This window comes from Coregonus lavaretus (genome assembly GCF_964263955.1).
Source record: "Coregonus lavaretus genome assembly, chromosome: 20".
Lineage (NCBI taxonomy): Eukaryota > Metazoa > Chordata > Actinopteri > Salmoniformes > Salmonidae > Coregonus > Coregonus lavaretus.
Window position 1 is genome coordinate 37129944 of NC_140007.1, and position 7322 is coordinate 37137265.

The window sequence follows — 7322 nt, forward strand, 5'->3', positions numbered from 1 at the left end:
CTTGGTTGTTGTCTCTCTGATGGCATGTGTTTCTAAAACAATGCGGAAGAGAGATTTTCCTCTTAAGAAGCTCAAGACACTCAATATTCATTACCGAACAACTCTGCGAATGCAGCCTAGTTATATGTTTCCTCCACACCTACCACCACAAATACGTGACAGGCCTATAACGTACAATTTCAGAGTCCATTGCCTGCACTATCGATCTTAATTCTACACAACGTCAAATGCATTGCAGTTGGGGTTTGCAGCAAAAATCCATGTTTTGCTACCCAAAGCAGAAGACAGCCAGAGTGTGACTAGTGGAAGAGAGAGCAACATAGAGCCATAATAAAATGTAGAACGAGGTGACGTAGAGCCATAATAGAATGTAGAACGAGGTGTAAAAAACAACAACATTCCATTTCCAGCCACACAGTCATATCTGAGACTGTTGTCAAGAATCATAATCCAAAAGGTTGCCGACAAAACGATATAATGGAAGTTAGGTGAAGACGTGTGATTATATCGTTTTTTTATTGTTCTTAAGTAGCATCCCAGCGGTCAGATCATGATTATAATTTTTTGTCTATTCCTCCTCGGTAATGTTTCGGATTGATCCATCAAGAATGATCCACCCCATTGCACCCAACGTCCACCCAGAGTGGATCCAATTTACAATCCAGTGAATTTGCATGTTAAGTATAGCTGTAAATACAGCCACCCAAAACAGCGATACATCACATCTTCATTTGATATCCATCAGCATTTCTCTTCTGTGTCTTTTATCTTTGCGTTGAAAATATGGTGCACTGAAATTTGAGAATAACAGACCAGAATTCAAAACAACAGTTGCTGCAATCTTTTAATTACAGACCCATAGATAGAGATGTCTACGCATCCGAGAGGGCAATTACAGCGGTAATGCCATTGATATGGTAGGCTAGCCTCTCAGATGGTGACGATGAGGATGATAGCCTACTGCTCGATCGCGCTGCCTGATTTATCCTCGGAATGGTCGACTTTGATAGTGAACCAACGCAGCACCTATACTTCCGGAATTAATTCTAGCCTACTAGAATGAAAAACGGTATGACACTCCTATAATTTTCATATTTTCTACTCTACAGTCATTAGTCTGTTTCTTCTGTATGATATGGATGCACCCTCTCTGGATCCCTGTAGTTAGGGATGGGGAGGGCAGATTCCGTTTGGCTGTTGTAGTGACAGGAGACGCTGTCGTTGTCCAAGGTGCTGATCTCGCCTAGTGACGTCTACAGTCACAGTGTCACATGGACTACTACACTCCCGGGAAATATAAAGGATGATGCCTGCCTGAACGTTTCTTTCTTTCTTTCTTTCTTTCTTTCTTTCTTTCTTTCTTTCTTTCTTTCTTTCTTTCTTTCTTTCTTTCTTTCTTTCTTTCTCTCTCGCTCTCTCTGTGCGTGCCGGTGATGTTACGAATTCACTTCCCTTCTTTTCCAACATTCTTTCTTAGACCTGTTTCTACACTCCGCATAATCAACGACATTTGATCTATGGGGTCTGTCTAATTCGACCAGGACACGTTATCATTAATACACCAGCAACAATAACACTACTTCACTATAAGATCCATGAGATTCATAGTGTCATGGTGACGGAAAAACCACTGAGAAAGCCACACACACACACACACACACACACACACACACACACACACACACACACATACACACACACACACACACACACACACACACACACTCAATTATTGGCTGTTGCTTGACCACTGGCCGGCCCCCACACTCAACATTCTGAACCCATAGCAATGCCCTGCCTCCCTGCACAGAACCCCCTTTACTCTCAGATTGATCGGAATGGATTTTTCAGACATACTCTTTGCTCTTGAAGATCTTTGGACATGGAGCTTGGCTTGAGATGCAGTGCCATGGGTAAGCTACTATGTGAAGTCTCCATAAACGGTGGAGGAAGCTGATACCATATTGGAACTGTTTTATAATGAGGTATTCATGATATGTGGATGTTTATTTTACATATCATGATTCCTATAATTCTCATAGCCTCTCACAGATCATATTAGCTCTGGTCCAGGTAGTTCCTCCATGCGCACTAACGCCCTGGACCAGAGCTACGATCATATTTGCTTTCCATATTCCTACACGAAAATCCCTGACAGTAATTTGAGGAGTAGTTTCAGTGACTCACAAACATCCTGCCCAATCCCCACTCTCATCATCTGGCCCCATATGATCACTTAATGTACCATTCCTACCAATGACTGTATGGGATGTGATTCATACTGTAATAGAATGATGGGATCACAAGATATCCTTCCTCTCTCCCATACTGCCAGGCATAGCAGGGCTGTCTTTAGTGAGCCCTATAACAAGCACCCACCACCATCGTCATGGAGGAATTATGATCACAACAGGATATCGTCTCCCATACTGCCAGTACCAGGCGTAGCAGGGCAGAGCCCTCTTTAGGAGCATCCTGTCTCTTACATTATCACAATGCATCCTCTATCACAGTGCTAGGCTGGATGATTATTGCAAGCTATCCTCTCTCTCATAGTGCCAGACGTAGCAGAGCAGCCCTCTTCTCTTTATGAGCACTAACAACATCCAACCCACCCACCCACCCACCCATCCATCCATCCATCCATCCATCCATCCACCCACCCACCCACCCATCCATCCACCCATTCATCCACCCACCCATTCACCCACCCACCCACCCACCCATCCACCCACCCACCCACCCACCCACCCATGTACCCTGTTGGTCTGTTACATTATTGATAGGCTTATTGAGCTGCTTGTCTCCTCTTACTGAATCGATGACAATGATTTCCTCTCCTGTTAGCCCTGGCTGCATTGTGACTGAGAGGAATCTACATCTAAATCCAGACACATCATTGTTTTCTCTTGTCTCATGGTTGCATGGTTTCATCTATAGAAATAGTGTGAATTACATTCTTGTCGTTCTATTTCTATGGTTTTAACATCATAATTCTTCCTTCTGTTATGTGAAGAGCTCAGTATAATATAGAAATATCAGTTACTTTTATGTGGGTATTGATGCCCTGTTGCAATGTGTATTATAATAATTGACAATTAAATGGCCATGTAATCAGATCGATAATATAATCCATAATTTTAACATAGGACGCATATGATATTCCTTACTTACAGCTTTGAAAAGGTATTGTACAGCACACAACACAGCCACATAAAATGGTTGACCACAGCATATTCAGTAATTTCCACAGAATGCAAAATATGTGGTTTATCTCTCGTCTTCTTTCGTGTGCTGCCTTGCAGAGCTCTATGCTATATCTGTATGGGGCCAGATGGTCGTCCCTGTTGGTGTAAATCTCCACAGCTCCTCCACTCCTCCAAGTTAATACTCCCGGCATATGGACATTCATCACAGGGTAGGGACAGGGCTGCGTCCCAAATGGCACCCTATTCACTATATAGTGCACTACTTTTGACCAGAGCTCTATAGGCTAGCCCTATGAACCCTGGTCAAAAGTAGGGCACTAAATAGGGAATAGGGTGCCATTTGTGACAGGGACTGGCAGTGGGCCCGCAGGAGAGCACGCTGACAGGATGGGGGATGATGGAGACCAGCTAGGTGTCCGAACCACACACACACATACACACACAGCAAGGTGTCCAAACCACACTGCCGTACGCACACAGGAAACTTAGAGGACCCAAAGCCCTTACTAGGCACATTTCACTTACATAAATGTTCCTACGTCACCCTAGGGGACAAGCCCGGCCTGTATGAAGGTAGACCACCCGGCCAAGTCGTATACATAGCCTATTAAAATGCCATCATGTGATTTGGTTACACTTAAAACAGCCCATTTAAGGGCGGGCGTTATACATTTGCATGAGCTATGGTGCAACTAATAATATGATTGCTCAATATGTCAATATCTTTCCCCTATCCAGATAGCCATAAAATCCATTTATACAGTGCCTTGCAAAAGTATTCATCCCGTTTTTCCTATTTTGTTGCATTACAACCTGTAATTTAAATGGATTTCTATTTGGATTTCATGTAATGGACATAAACAAAAAAAGTGAAATGCAAAAATAACTTCTTTAAAAAAATTCAAATAAATAAATAACGGAAAAGTGGTGCTTGCATATGTATTCACCCCCTTTGCTATGAAGCCCCTAAATAAGATCTGGTGCAACCAATTACCTTCATAAGTCATATAATTAGTTAAACAAAGTCCACCTGTGTGCAATCTAAGTGTCACATGAGCTCAGTAATTATACACCTGTTCTGAAAGGCCCCAGAGTCTGCTACACCACTAAGCAAGGGGCACCACCAAGCAAGCGGCACCATGAAGACCAAGGAGCTCTCCAAACAGGTCAGGGACAAAATTGTGGAGAAGTACAGATCAGGGTTGGGTTATACAAAAATATCAGAAACTTTGAACATCCCACGGAGCACCATTAAATCCATTATCAAAAAATGGAAAGAATATGGCACTACAACAAACCTGACAAGAGAGGGCCGCCCACCAAAACTCACGGACCAGGCAAGCAGGGCATTACTCAGAGAGGCAACAAAGAAACCAAAGATAACCCTGAAGGAGCTGCAAAGCTCCAGAGCGGAGATTGGAGTATCTGTCCATAGGACCACTTTAAGCCGTACACTCCACAGAGCTGGGCTTTACGGAAGAGTGGCAAGTAAAAAGCCATTGCTTAAAGAGAAAAATAAGCAAACACGTTTGGTGTTCGCCAAAAGGCATGTGGGAGACTCCCCAAACATATGGAAGAAGGTACTCTGGTCAGATGAGACTAAAATTGAGCTTTTTGGCAATCAAGGAAAACACTCTGTCTGGCGCAAACCCAACACCTCTCATCACCCCGAGAACACCATCCCCACAGTGAAGCATGGTGGTGGCAGCATCATGCTGGGGATGTTTTTCATCAGCAGGGACTGGGAAACTGGTCAGAATTGAAGGAATTATGGATGGTGCTAAATACAGGAAAATTCTTGAGGGAAACCTGTTTCAGTCTTCCAGAGATTTGAGACTGGGACGGAGGTTCACCTTCCAGCAGGACAATGACCTAAGCATACTGCTAAAGCAACACTCGAGAATCTGTGGTATGACTTAAAGATTGCTGTACACCAGCGGAACCTAACCAACTTGAAGGAGCTGGAGCAGTTTTGCCTTGAAGATTGGGAAAAAATCCCAGTGGCTAGATGTGCCAAGCTTATAGAGACATACCCCAAGAGACCTGCAGCTGTAACTGCTGCAAAAGGTGGCTCTACAAAGTATTTACTTTGGGGGGGGGGGGGGGTGAATAGTTATGCACGCTCAAGTTTTCTGTTTTTTTGGCTTATTTCTTGTTTGTTTCACAATAAAACCTATTTTGCATCTTCAAAATGGTAGGCATGTTGTGTAAATCAAATGATACAAACCCCCCAAAAATCCATTTTAATTCCAGGTTGTAAGGCAACAAAATAGGAAAAATGCCAAGGGGGGTGAATACTTTTGCAAGCCACTGTAACTATGGTGGTAGCAATCTGTCATGGATGGATAGAATAGGGAATTAAGGAAACTCAAGTTATGTTCCCTTTGTTAATAAACTTGTTCATGCTTACTCAACAGGATTTGCCATTCATTTGAATTGGTAAAGTAATGCATGCAACTAAATGGTGTATTATTACCCAGAGTCTGCTGTCATGGTAACCAACAAAAGGATCAATAGACTTACACTACCGTTCAAAAGTTTGGGATCACTTAGAAATGTCCTTGTTTTCAAAAGAAAAGCAATTATTTTGTCCATTAAAATAACATCAAATTGATCAGAAATACAGTGTTGAAGTTGTTAATGTTGTAAATGGCTATTGTAGGTGGAAACGGCTGATTTTTAATGGAATATCTACATAGGCGTACAGAGGCCCATTATCAGCAACCATCAGTCCTGTGTTCCAATGGCACGTTGTGTTTGCTAATCCAAGTTTATCATTTTAAAAGGCTAATTGATCATTAGGAAACCCTTTTGCAATTATGTTAGCACAGCTGAAAACTGTTGTGCTGATTAAAGAAGCTATAAAACTGGCCTTCTTGAGACTAGTTGAGTATCTGGAGCATCAGCAATTGTGGGTTTGATTACAGACTCAAAATGGCCGGAAACAAAGAACTTTCTTCTGAAACTCGTCAGTCTATTCTTGTTCTGAGAAATGAAGGCTATTCCATGCGAGAAATTGCCAAGGAATTGAAGATCTCGTACGACGCTGTGTACTACTCCCTTCACAGAACAGTGCAAACTGGCTCTAACCAGAATAGAAAGAGGAGTGGGAGGCCCCGGTGAACAACTGAGCAAGAGGACAAATACATTAGAATGTCTAGTTTGAGAAACAGGCGCCTCACAGGTCCTCAACTGGCAGCTTCATTAAATGGTACCCGCAAAACACCAGTCTCAACGTCAACTGTGAAGAGGCGACTCCGGGATGCTGACCTTCTATGCAGAGTTGCAAAGAAAAAGCCATATCTCAGACTGCCCATCTTAATCTTTTCTTTTTATTGGCCAGTCTGATATATGTATTTTTCTTTGCAACTAGAAGGTCAGCATCCCGGAGTCACCTCTTCACTGTTGACGTTGAGACTGGTGTTTTTCGGGTACCATTTAATGAAGCTGCCAGTTGAGGACCTGTGAGGCTCCTGTTTCTCTGATATTTTTCCCACTAATTGGTATTTTGGCCAGTCACATCAGATCTTTTCACATCAGATGTTTTTCAAAGCTAATCTGATCGATCAAAATAACAATTATTGAAAAAAAAGATCAGAATTGGGCTGCCTGTCTAAATGCAGCCTTATACTCATAGATCCATGTTTCCAGACACAGATTAAGGCTAGTCCTGCATTCAAAAGCACTTTCAATGGAGATTCTCCATGGAGTATGCCTTTTAGTCTAGGACTAGGCTTAATCTGTGTCGGGGAAACTGTCCCATACTCTTGTGTCAGAGAATTTCCTAAATATTTGTTCCAGTCCCGATGCTTTATAACCTGACATCACACTTACAGTATGTGGTATTTACATTCAATAGACAAAGTAGGACAAATGAACAACCTCTATCACAGTGTTCCACAACTGGTGCGTCGCAGGATTTCAGTTTTTGGTCGAAAAAGACTGTAAAATCACCAGGGATTTAGCTAGATGTGTTTCATTTAGGAAAGCTGTTCCCAAGTATTCCCACGAATAAAGATAAATATGTGAAAGTGTCTCAATGTAATCAACGTACAAAATGATTATTTTCAAATACAATCTATTTTTGGCTGTAGTTGTGGTCAATTTGCAGTG